The sequence below is a fragment of the Nymphalis io genome, chromosome Z (genome assembly GCF_905147045.1).
Source record: "Nymphalis io chromosome Z, ilAglIoxx1.1, whole genome shotgun sequence".
NCBI lineage: Eukaryota > Metazoa > Arthropoda > Insecta > Lepidoptera > Nymphalidae > Nymphalis > Nymphalis io.
This window is the reverse complement of record NC_065918.1, coordinates 16,580,818-16,594,830: the sequence shown is the minus strand read 5'-3', so window position 1 is coordinate 16,594,830 and position 14,013 is coordinate 16,580,818.

Below are 14,013 nucleotides of genomic sequence, written 5' to 3'. Positions count from 1 at the left end.
GTATAAGGTTAGGTTTAAAATAAATATTTAGAACTAAATTACTAAATATTTTTTTGTATACCAACTTTGAATCGGATATCGCTTATCGCTTATATAGTACCGAAGTTCGTTCTTTTGCACGCTCGGTCGATATTTTGGTTGCTTGTATCCTGGTTAACAAATTCTACTTAAACATAAAATTTTATCGGGATTTTAAAATAATTTCCATTATTAAATACCTATTGATGGATAATAAGTCATAACGTTATCTTATTAGTAATCATATTCTATATTTTTTTATTCTATAAGAATTCACTCGTGAAATGTTGAAACCCAACTTACTGTAATTAATACTAATTCACAAGTTACTTCACTTTTGTTTTTTTTTATTTACAATGTTTTACAAGTAAGTCGGATCAAATTTTAAATGAAAAGAATGGTCAGCGTTAAATAAAGTAAATTATTTACGGTTGGAAGTAATTAAAGTTTGCGAATCTGAATAGAAATGTCTGAAAATGGAATATCATTTAAAAGGAACAGTCTGTTGACATCATTTTGCTTGACATCTCTATGTAATTATGTACTCTCTGTAATTAAAAAAACACCAAGAACTATTTATTTAACTTAACTATTGGTAGCCTGAGAAGATGGCAGCAAGTTGAGTTGCCTTTTACGTATATATACACTATATACAGATAATATATAAGAGTGTAGTTTGTTTTTATATACATTTTTCTAGACCGTCTGTCCATTCACTTTGGCACAGCGTGTCGGTGTGGATTTCAACTCGTTGCATTTCATTAATCGTGGCTAATCTAAAATATTCCTTACATTTGAAACGTGCAACATCATTTATTTTTCATTGGAGTCGAAATAATTTATTTTTTACAATAATTTTCATGATTACAAATATTTTTAGTTGTTAAATTTATATTTAAATATAAAAGATATTATATAATATTAAGTTGAATCTGAACGCCAGACAACATGGCCGTGTTAAGCGAACTACACACCCGCAGATTTAATTGCACAGGTTCGACTGAACAGTGTCGTGTGAACGTACTGTTGAGTTAAATCGTATGGGCGAGGCAAAACTACGAACTGTACTCACAGTTGAACTGACAATCAATTTAATGTTATAATATATATGTTACTATAGAGTTAGGAGTAGCAGAAGCATAAAACTGCGCTGTAGTCAAAGGTATTACAAAGTTTTTCATTCATTTAAATAATTTTACTATAAAATTGAGCTTTGAAGCAATCCTAAGTTCCTTCAGTAAATTAGTTTGTGTAAAACATCTTCTATGTAATAACCGATAATTTTCACCTGCTTAGTTTTTTTTTAAATGATAACCAAAAATAGCATCGATCTGAAGTATCTGAATTAAAATTGATCATGTACTTTATATACATGATCTGATAAGACTAGGGATGTTTGTTTAATTGAACTGTCCGACTGTGACGTTTAGCTGTGCAGTTAAAACTGCAGGTGTGTAGCCCGCTTTACGAAGATAGCAGAAGTCGCTACCGAAATGAATATTATTTACTCTAACTCACTAATTGCTTTTGACACATAGCAGATATAGGCACTATTGAATATTGAGGGAAATTAATATTTCATTGGGGTTGTGGCCGTTACCTACGTCCAAACTGTTATTATTTATTTATATACTGTATTGTACAATAAAAAATTGCACAAAAGGCTGGTTTACGCCTCTACATTCTTTGCCAGCCAACCTCATAAAGTTCGGCACACGAAATGCTTATTACTAAAATATATAAGCAATAACTGTATCGCTTTCAACTTGTATTCCAGATCAAAAAAGAGTTTCAAGTCAGAAATTTGCTGTTAATACATTGATTAAAATAAAATTTTTATTTTATATAAAGTTTATTAATAAATTTTATATCAATGAGACGACTTCACTCGTTTAATTTCTAAAGAACAGATAAATGAAATATAAGTTCCCACGAACAGGGATGACTTAAACAACGAACTATAAAAACGGTACGAAATTAAGTACGTAACGAAATTAAATAAGTACTTTAAAAAAATATAACACACATTCCTTTAAATTCGTTTCATGTAACTATAATAAATTCAACAAGGATTTCCATCTAAACAGAACTTCATTTACGTATTCCAACGGTACGTGGTCCAGATTATATTATGTGAGAAGTCATACGGGCGTAAGACGGTCCCCTCCGCCATCACTCAGTCTGTCGAGTGAAGGCTCCAACACGGCTATGCACTTTACAACGCCCACAGTACATGTGTCTAAGGGAATGTGGGACTTAATAGTTATAGACATAAGATGAACGGTCACCTTACCCGAATTCAGGGTTAATAAAATATCAATTTACTAATGTTTGCGGTTCGTATCGAACTGTTAGGCAAATTTCAATTCGAATTTCATACCATTCGAAAATTAAATTAAATTTATATATTTTTGTTTGATTGTTTCATCATGGTAGTGGTAGTTTGTCTTCAAAGGTAGTAGGTAAATTTAGACTTGGCAGTACATCGTACAGCCAAGTCTAAATTTTTGTTTACAAGCAATTGATTTTCGTAATTAAAACATAAAATTAAATGTTAATCAACGACAACCTTAGCTGAATTCAAGTCGATTGCCATCAACTAGCACTTGTAACGTGTTAGTCACGATAGCTACATATATTTTCTATTCGCGTATTCACATTATTGGAGTGTCTAATGTCCTACATACACTGTCCAAGACCAGCATTGGTCAGCGCTGCGAATGTCTTTCTGTCATAAATATGAAAACAAGTATTATATGTCGAGCTAGTTGATGTGATTCGACCTTTATCGTTATCATAGTGTTTACGGATGTGATGTATTAATCAGTTATACGATTATCGATTCCATCGTTTCGAGACGAATCGGTTTGGATGTTAACGTTGAAACCAGTTCCTCTTTATCTAGACGACATGACCATCAATTAGATGAACATGTTCGTTTGAAATATATTTTTATTACTTTTAGATAAATTTACTAAACATTATATACTCGTACAATGCGTTAACTGACAAAATCAATTACATTATCATCGGCACCGCCCGGGTTCATTCGCTACTAGCGTCTATAAGCACCCAATCAGTCTGAGGACGTCATCTCTCACGCTTGTCTACATTATAAATTAGTCTCTCTATAATATTTGTATTTTTATCGACTATAGTAATTACTCTAAAAAGGTCGCACTCTTCATTAATTTTAAAAATGGAAAGGACCTAGTTATAATAATCATATTATCTGTCGGGTATTTTAAAAGTTGATCTGATCAGTAAAATATTAACGAATACAAGTTGTACTTGCATTTAAAGTAGTTACTGACTCTCCCGCAGAAGATTGTTTATAGCTACGTTTTATTATCTTTGTTTTTTCATGTATTTATATCAATGTTTTAGTATTTTTTCATTAAATAGTAAAGTGTTATTAGGTCTTTACATATGAAATTAGCATTTTGTCGTACTGACCATTTTGATCTGAAATATCTCCTCTTTGGTTAAGAATTCCAAATTCAAATTTATAAATTCATTTAGCTGGTACATTTGAGTTTTGAAAACAGTCATTCATTTGTTTTTTCTTCATTATTTTTTTCTTTAGGGTCGCTTATTACCGCACAATGGGAAACATGAAATATCGGTATATTTACGAGTACGAGTTCTACCGTGGCACAAGTGCTGCAGAAACAGCTCGAAGGATTAATGATGTATACGACGCTGGTGTCGCAAAAGAAAGCAAGGTACGATTTTGGTTTCAACGTTTTCGTTTTGGAAATTTCGACCTTCAGAACTAAGCCGTGAACGGCCGGAGGCCAAAGTGGAAAATGAAGAAAAGGCTATTGTGGAAGCAGATCCATCACAAAGCACTTCAGAGATAGCTGCAGGCTTCGGGGTAAGTGATAACACTGTATTAATCCACTTGAAGCAAATCGAGAAAGTAAAAAAACTTAAACGATGGGTACCTCATGAATTGAGTGAAACTTGCAAACACGCGTCGACTACTGTGTTACTTTGCTCAACCGACACAATAATGAAGGGATTTTAAATCGAATCATTACTTGTGATGAAAAGTGGATACCGTACGATAATCGGAAGCGCTCGTCGCACTCGCTGAACCCTGGAGACCTAGCCAAATCCTGCCCTAAACGAAAATTGACTCAGAAAAAGTTACTTGTGAGTGTTTGGTGGACTAGCGCCGGTGTCGTTCACTACAGCTTTCTAAAATCTGGTCAAACGATTACGGCAGATATCTATTGTCAGCAACAAAAACAGCTGCAAACCATGAAGGAAGAACTAGCTGCTAAATAACCGAGATTGGTCAATCGCTCTAGGCCACTGCTGTTGCTTCACGACAACGCAAGACCACACACTGCACAACAAACAACCACTAAGTTAGATGAGCTACAATTGGACTGTCTGTGACATCCACCGTACTCCCCGGACCTTGCTCCAACAGATTACCATTTTTTCCGGAATTTGGACAACTTCTTACAAGGAAAAAAATTCATCTCCAATGCGGCAGTCCAAACCGCCTTCAAAGAGTTTATTGATTCTCGCCCCCATGGTTTTTTTAGTAAAGGGATCAATGAACTATCTATGAGATGGCAAAAGTGCATAGATAACAACGATGCATACTTTGATTAATTAAATATATTTAACAAATTGGACTAGGTATGGAGTCAATGTAAACGGCGAGTACATCTCACACCTTCGATTTGCCGACGATATCGTCATCATAGCAGAGTCGCTGGAACAACTCACCGAAATGCTGCGTAGCCTAGGCGAGTCTTCCCGGTGTGTCGGTCTCGGTATAAACTTGGACAAGACCAAGGTCATGTTCAATAGGCATGTCGTGCCGGGACCGATATACGTCGAGGGGAAACTTCTCGAAGTTGTTAGTGAATATACCTACCTAGGACAGATAATACAAGTCGGTAGGAACAACTTCGAGAAGGAAGCCGATCGAAGAATTCGCTTGGGATGGGCAGCATTTGGCAACCTTGGCTCAAGTCGTCTATACCGCAATGTTTGCCAGGTGGACCGACGACCTTAAGAAGGTGGCGGGCACCAACTGGATGCGGAAGGCGGAGGACAGGGAGCTTTGGCGCACCTTGGGAGAGGCCTATGTTCAACAGTGGACAACGATTGGCTGTTGATTGAACAAAAAAAAATTGACTTTATATTCCTCCCGTACAAAACGCCAATTTCATATGTAAGGACCTAATATTTTACACTATGAAAGAAAAAGTTGAATTTAAAGAAAATATTTCATCTGAAATGTTTCCATCAGCACGCGTATGACCAAGATCTCACCCGTAGAAATTACTTCGAATATTGAATTGTTATAGAACATGTTTCAAAAGGAGATTATTTTACCTAAAAGGTAAATCTAAAGGTATGTAATTAATTATATGGTATAGGTTTGTACTTTGTAAGTACATGTATAAGATAAGACGAAGACCCAAAAAGTTAAACTCGCGCACATTATTTATTTTAATTTTATATAATAAATATTGAATTAGTCATTATTTATGTTGTAAGAAATTTGGTGGCAGCCGATGACGCAATGTGCCAATGAGCGTTTGTATATTTTTACAGAGTTTTTTTAAAGTATTTTGCATTTATAAATCTCAAATAAGGATTATACAAATTTTTGCAATGCTAGTTATATATTATTGTTGAATAATTTTTTCGAAATATTTAAAGCGTAATGTCGACGTTTTCACAACACTTTGACATAACTATACCTAAACAACAAAATTAGCTATGTCTCGTACGAACACATTTATGTTTATTTTGAAACCTTGAACTACTTTCACACATTGTTAATAATGTTGCCGGTGAATAAATTATTATTTCATTGCAACATGATCATTTATCGAATTTCCATATTTTTCTATCTGCAAATGTCACTTGAAATAAAAAAAAACAATGACAATTTGTCATTATAATACGAAATACGTGCATATTAAAAAAAATCATTATTATAGTATGATTGTTTAATCAATATCATTCCTAATTCCTGTCTATAAACAAATTATTCGTTTATTGTATAGATTTAACGATTCTAAAAAAAAGGTATCATATCCTGATCACTAAATATAATTAGAATCGCGGAAAAGATTTTTCGATATCAACCGCAGTGTTTGCCTAGCAATCAGTCAGTGGTGTATTGACGTCTATATCAGAGAGCGGCGGTCGCAGGTCGACAAACAGCGCGCTGACGAGCACACGCGTGCCAAATTTTGATAAACTCCTCACTTCATGTTTAATCATACGATATTAAAGGCTGTACACACTGAACGATCGCTGCATTATCATTTTCCATTAGGGGGCCGACTGTTCAAACGATCGGGCCCTGTTTCAACCTAACTTTGATTTGATGACTTTGTTCCGTGTTTATTAATTTATTGCGATTAAATATTGAGTGTTTACTAAATACATATATTATCTAATTGAATATGTGGTTTGTTTTTAAATAATCTCTTGTCTGAGTGTGGTGCGGCGGTAAATATTTATCAGCGAATTTAATTAAAATACATAATATTAATGTATTTACCAATTTATTTAAAATAAGTAAAAAGGTTTGATATGTATGACAGTCGAGATTCATGCATCTGAACCGATGGTAGCAAGTTTAAATACGGACAAGCATTATGGAATTTTCAAGTGCTTAACTTGTGTTTGTAATATATCGTTAAGACCTATGCGTGTCTGATGAAATTCTGCAATAAAATGTAAAATGTTTATGTATCGAGACTGAAAAACTATTTCATTTTGGTAATTATATAATTTTTTTTCGCAATATATGTTAATAATTACAGTCTTAAAATTTGTTTTATTAATATTAAATTTAAACATTTTGTACAACTCAAATCAATTATGGCGGCCTTCATGTGAATGATTATTGGTCGATAACAAACGATGACGTAATAGTCGACCAATGAGGGTTCAGGTTAAAATCAAACTAGTTATTTTACTTTATATTTAAAAAGTAAGACTAAAAAATAGTAGTTTATTAAATATATGTATATTTTAATATATATTATAATAATGGCCGTACAATTGTACATTAATAATTTTCGAATATCGAATTGACATAATTACAATAATTTAAAAACACAACTATCTTACCATAATCAATAACTAACAAAAACAAAAAAAAAAATCCAATAAAGCTGTTAATGCTATATACTTAAATCATTTTACCGGAAATCTCTATATTAAATATTTGCGCGCGTTAATCGGTTTGTCCAATTAGTTTGTTGATCGACGGCGCAGTTAAAATTAACTGAACAAATCGACTCGCTGTGTAAGTAGTTTAAATCAAAGTTTTACTAAAATCCTAATTGGTGTAAGCTCGTAGGTGTAAGTACTTATTTGTACAGAATTTTAAATAATTGTTTGGATAAAATATTTTTAAACAAATAAAAACTCGTCGAAGTGATGGGAACGAAAATTTTGATGAGTCGAGAGTCTATTTATAAAATGAAAAAAAAAATTACACTCACAGATAATGTAATGTGTGGAGCCGAGCCTAGTGAGTAGAATGTAATAAAATCAACCGAAGTTTGCAGGATCAAATCCTGAAAATTAAATTGCCGAGCTGCCTGTTACGTACGAAACGTGTGAAATTCATACAGCTTACATTCATTTACAATTTTACTTCATTAAGTTTGATAACTCCTTGATTTTTTATAGAATAGGTATACAATCAAATGTTCCCCGTGATGGTAAGTGGTCACCACCGCCTATAGACATTGGCTCCTTACCTTACCTACTACATATTACATAGACGAGCTTACCGACGCCCTGCTACCAAGTAAAAATGCACCCTCCCATTTCCCCTCTTATTAGTAAAATTGCATCAATGTCTTGATATGTCATTCAAACATTCATAGCTGCTTGAGAATCAATACATGCATTAATAAAAAAATTACAATTTCGTTATCAATAAAATATTTATAGTATTAATATATAATTAATAATCCTAGTAATATTCACATTCACACTTATGCTGTCTGCCGAAATATAGAGTTTTTATAATGAGTAGTACTGGAGGCTCCTTTTGCAAGGTTTGTTTGTCTCTTAGTTCCATCCACCACTATCTAACACTCTTCACTACTCACATACCCTTTAGTAATAAATTTTTATTCTATTTTTATTTAACCATTTTAATTCTTATGAGCTATTTAAGCATTAATAATAGAAATATATGCAACAAATAATGTCGGTCAAATGCAACGGTATTTAAAGTAACAGTTTGTAACTATTGCATTGCTGGGCTAAGGCCTTATCTCCCGTGAGGAAAATCTTAGGAACTTATTCCAATGCGGATTGATGCGAACAGGCGTATCCTGTTATAAATTTTTATTTACTTATTTGGATCTCCAACAGTTGTACATAACACACATTCAAAACACGCTTTACATTAACTTAAGACTAACTATGCACAACCGATTACAGGAGAACAAACCATTCCCAAACACAATTATAAAAAGAAGTTACAAAACATACAAATCAAAAATAAAATAAAAACAGAAATAAGAAATATTTAAATAAAGAACAAATACAAAAATAGAAACAAAAGGTAGTAACTAAATGAATTTTAAAACAAATTAACAGTTTATACTAAAAGAAACATCACATTTTTCATGAACGATGAGAGCCTATGTCCATTTGTGTTACTGACAAATGCAGGTTTCCTCACGATGTTGTCTTTCACCGCCAAGCTAGAGTTTAATTATAAGACAAATTAAGCACATCCGTCAGATATATACTTATAGGTAAAATGATAGTTTAGATATCGATCGATATTCGAAATGAATCAATCAAGGATAATATTTTAGATATTGCCTTTCACGAAATCACCTAGGGAAACGGAATGGAAAATATTTTCATCATACACTTTTTTTTTATTTCTAATAATAGGCCATCGTTTGACCGTTGACTTGCTTGATGTTAAGCATCGACACGGTCTTAGATGTCGCACGCTTGCCTATAAGAAACCTGTTTACTCTGGATTTGAAGACACCAACATTGTACCTATCAGGAAATACGGACTCAGGCAAAGCATTCCATAGTTTCGCACTGCGAATGATGAATGAGGATTCAAAGCGCTTCGTATGTAGGCTGGGAATTTCCACTGTGTACTTATGGCGCTTTGGTCGCGTTTGCCTAGCCGTTCTATAGTAAAAGGGGGCGGGAGGAATCAGTTCGTGTAATTCCTGAGCACATTCTCTGAAATGTATCCGATAGAAGACTGAGAGTGATGCAACTACACGTCGATGTTCAAGACTTTGGAGCCTAGACTCGACCAATGCGTCGTCTCCAATCAGCCTTCTGGCACGCCTCTCAATCAACTCTAGAGCCTGAAGGTGGTTCTTGGCAGAGCCATCCCAAAGGTATATATCCCATCCATACACGTACAAATTTTAATATAATATTGGTTAATTAAGATAATTTGTCATAGGCTTGAGGACAGTTTTTGATGAGGCTACTTTATATCCAAGACGACAGAAAAAAAAGACTCTTTCTTAGGTGGTTTGCTATTATTTCTTTCTCTTTCATCCGATTCATTTTTCATGCGGCATACGAAAGGCATAACAAAAATGAGCGTACAAATTGATGAGATGATGGTTTATTTTAACTGAGTTTAATCATAATGACGACGTCGCAATAGGTTTCTTGAAAAATCATGAATAAACAGTTCCATGCGCCATGTGTTCAGGGGTGTTTATGTGTCATTGTTACTAATAGCCCCTTTAATATTTTTAATAATTTCATAAGATTTATATCTACGACTGTTTCTAGACGTACATATTGTACAAATTGCGTTTTCACCCCTTCTACACCCTTGTATTTTAAAATTTTGAAATGCAGCTTCGATGTCAACGGTATCGTCGTTCGTTATAACCTTAACCTTTATTAAAAATAACCCTTTTATTAAAATATAACTACAGGGTAATTCGTTACGCTAAGATTTAACATTTATTAGAATTATAACTATACATTCGTCTCCTCATTTTTGTACGTGGGGCAATGACACTTTCATTAAAAATTGGTATTTTCTCAGAATATTTATATTATAGCAAAGAAAAGAAATGTTGTAACCAGTAATGACGTTAATGTTTAACTTTCAATTCTTGTTATATTTGAATGAAATATACATCGCATTATATAAATGCGAGGAAACTAATTTTAAATTTGATTTATTACTAAAATTACGTGCAACGTATGATTCAATATTAACAATAGTTTTTGAGAATATAACAACTTTTATACTTGACAAAATCTCAAACTAAAATTGGCATAATTATGTATATGGTTTTTTTAAATATTAATTGAGATATTAGGTTTGCTTATAAGTTATGACAGTTTACGCATCGTGGAATAATATGAATGTGACAATGGTATTCGTGTATATATATAATTATAGTAATCGTACAGAAATACGACATTGGATTACACGCATCTCTGAACCGGTGAGTAAACCCTTTGATAAATTAAATATGAATAGAACTGTCGACAATGCACATCGGATTTACTGATTTATATGATATGAATTCAAGGATAAATTTAGTTTTCCTGTTGTCAGAGGAATACAAAAAAGGTTAAGTTGCAAGAACCTTTACTTAATTTCTATGGTACAATTTTAAAGGAGCAGAATTTATCACGATAACTTAAGATAACCACAAAAGATATTCTATCATAGAAAGATTAAATGTCAAAGAAGAACGAATTGTAAAATACAAAATTAATTATATAATAATAACTCTATTGTAATGGTAGTATATATATATATATATATATATATATATGTTATGCGTATCGCTGTTCCGTTTTGAAGTGCATGTGAACCAGTGTGACAGGATAATACAAACATAATTTTAGATAGGTACCATGCATTATCCGTCGCTTTGACAGTTATCGTTTATAATTCTTACAGAGCTATTGTCTACGGAGGTGACCACTATCAATGGGACATTTGCCCGAAACAATTAAAAAAAAAGAAACAAATGAACGCCATATTGTGCTGTTGTTGATTTTTCCGCAAATTTATTTCCAGGCTCTCTTTGAGTTCACCAAACTTCCAATTAAGGGAATTTTACATATAATTGCTGAAGTAACATCAAAAGGGTGGTTCAGGCCGGTAATTAAATGCAATTTTCAGTATTACATCGCTTCATTAATACAATCGGGCCGCGTATCATCTGACAACTGAACCATACACAAAACTTTTTTTTAATTAATCGTTATGTATTGACATTCGTCGTTCTGCCTAATTATATTTTATTCAAGATTTATAATATTGTCGTTTTTAATTTCTGACGGGACATGTTTGCTTCGAAATATGTAACAATGTCAGTAGTCTTTGATTTTCGCATTCTTATTATTGAAATATATTATTTTTGTTGTTGGAATTCGAATTGTGTTAAAAATCTTTCTTCGTTTGAAAACAACTTTCTAGAAGGGATTCGTTAGACACTAGAAAGGTAACGTGTCTAATTTAATATTTTAAAGTAAGCTAGATTGAACTTCGCTGGAATTCCTTATTATATTACCATCAGAGTGAAAATAGGATTTTAGGTCGTCTTACGGTTTTTAAATCGGGAAACTGTCAACGAATAGGAATTGAAAAAAAAAAGAATAAAATTACGCTTTAAAAAATTTATATTATACTTTAATTTAGAGTTAGTTTAATGGCAATGCCATTGATTATTTTAATAAATGTTCTTGATTTATTACCCCATCCCCATACACTGTAGGACATAATGCTGCTAGCAGTCTTGCCACCATTCCACGCGGTCACGATTTGTATATACAGTAACAATTTTTAATTTTTATTTGTTTTTATATAATATTTTATGTAGTTTCATTAATTTATGGTTTACAAATTAGTTACAATAAATTTAATAATAACATGAGATTTATATGTTATAGTAAGTGTCCGCGGCTTTGTTTAACTTAATTGCTAAATAAATTTCCTTTATTGTGCTTGCTCGTCATCGTCAGGCTAGTTTTAAAATAAGGTGTATCTGAATAAAGGTATTTTAAAAACTTTTCTTTTACCAAGTAATTTTTTTAATTTTTTTAAATCCGATAAAAACAAAAAAACAAAATCGGCTATGCATTTATAAATTACTAGTTTCCGCCCATGGCTTCGCTTTCGTGTAAGGGAGGGTTTGGAGGTGTGTTAGGTACCCTATGTCCTTTTTCTGTCTTTGTTCCCCTGACAACGTGTAAGCAAAATTTCCCGACGATTGGTTGAGTAGTATGACCAGGTTGATCTAATGGCTAGATGTAAGGCCGCAGAGTTCGAGGTCCTGGGTTCAAATTCCAGATCGGCCAATAAAAAGAATATCCTGGGACTTTATTCACACACGGCCATCTGGTTCCAAACTAAGCAGAGCTTGTACTATGGAAGCCAGACAACTGATATACTACATATACTACAGACTACATATACTACTTTTCTTTCGTAAATACATACTTATTTAGATAATTACACCCAAACACGGGACAAACAGACATGTTCATGCACACAAATGTCTGTCCTGAGTGGGAATCGAACCCACAACTTTCGGCGAGAAAGGCAACTATCTACCAACCACACCAACCGGTCCGTCATATAAAAAGTGATTGGGTTCTTCTGTCGAAAGTTCTAAGTAGCCCAGAGTCTGGAAGTTAGAAGTGTGTACACTCCCGTGCTCTCGGAAAGCACGTAAAGTCTTTCTTCTCTTTTGCTAAATACTAATGATAATTGATATTTAAAGTACATATAGACAAATAAAATATATGATTTCTTTAGACTACATAATGTTTCGTTTTTTTTTATTATCTGATCAATAGCACTCACCAACATGACAGGTCAGCCGAGCGTGGTGGTGATTGACTGCTATTGACCAGCTCGACGCGTAAGCGAGTTTTGTCGGGCCGTTTGATTTCGATGCAGAGAAGATAAGACTAGGTCCATCGACGATCACAATTTTTGTGCAGTGGTAGCCCCACCACACCATTTAAACCCAATATGGGTTATGACTATTATATATCTACCCGAAAAATTAGATCTTTTTGTGATTGTGACATTTATTCTGCTAGATCATGAACCCGTGGAAGGTCAAAAAGCCAGCAATTGAATAGATTTCCTGAACGTTTATTTTTTATAAAAATAATGTTCAGTGACGTAACGACATGTGGACGCAGCCAGTCATTCTTCTAATTTATAGTTCCACACGCATGCAACAGATGGCGCTACAAGTCGAGTTATAATATTACGGCACTTAAAATATGATATGGAAAAGAAAACTTTAAAAAGCTTAAGTAGTATTATTTTTTCGCGTTTTGTCAAAGGAAAAACAGTTTTCTATCTATAAAATCTACTATTCTGTACTATGATTTTTTATTTTTTGTCAGCAGTACGCTTATTTTTATACCTATTGTTATTATTTTCTAAAATAAACTATCAGAAATATATTATAGCTATTAAGAATACTTAAATAAGACTTGCAAACATTCGTAATAGAACACAATCTAAATTTGGATTCCAAATCGCTGTGTTTACATAGAAAAATATATTAGGAATGACAATATAAAGATGATCGGTCTACACCCGGTCTCATGTATAATGTGCATACAAATTTGAGTAGGTTGGGTGGTCTCCTTAGGTGGTAACATGTGTACGCCCTGGCGTCGCGACGCTCCCCCTACACATGTTAGAATGTCGACGCTTGCTACGTTCTTCGGCCTTTGAGAACCCGGTGGTTGAGATTTTGTTCCGCTCTATATTAACATGAAACCATTCATTCATTCACTCATATTCGAATCGTGTTGAATGGAAATTATTATCTAAAGTTTAATTCTATTTACTACGACATTAACATGAAAACATAAAGTTAGTTTATTATTATTATGGCTTACTACAAAGGCTTTATTGTACCATGTACTTTAAAATATTTGTATTTAGTTCTTTATTCGTTTTGTTTAGAAGTTATGATTTCATTTTTGACA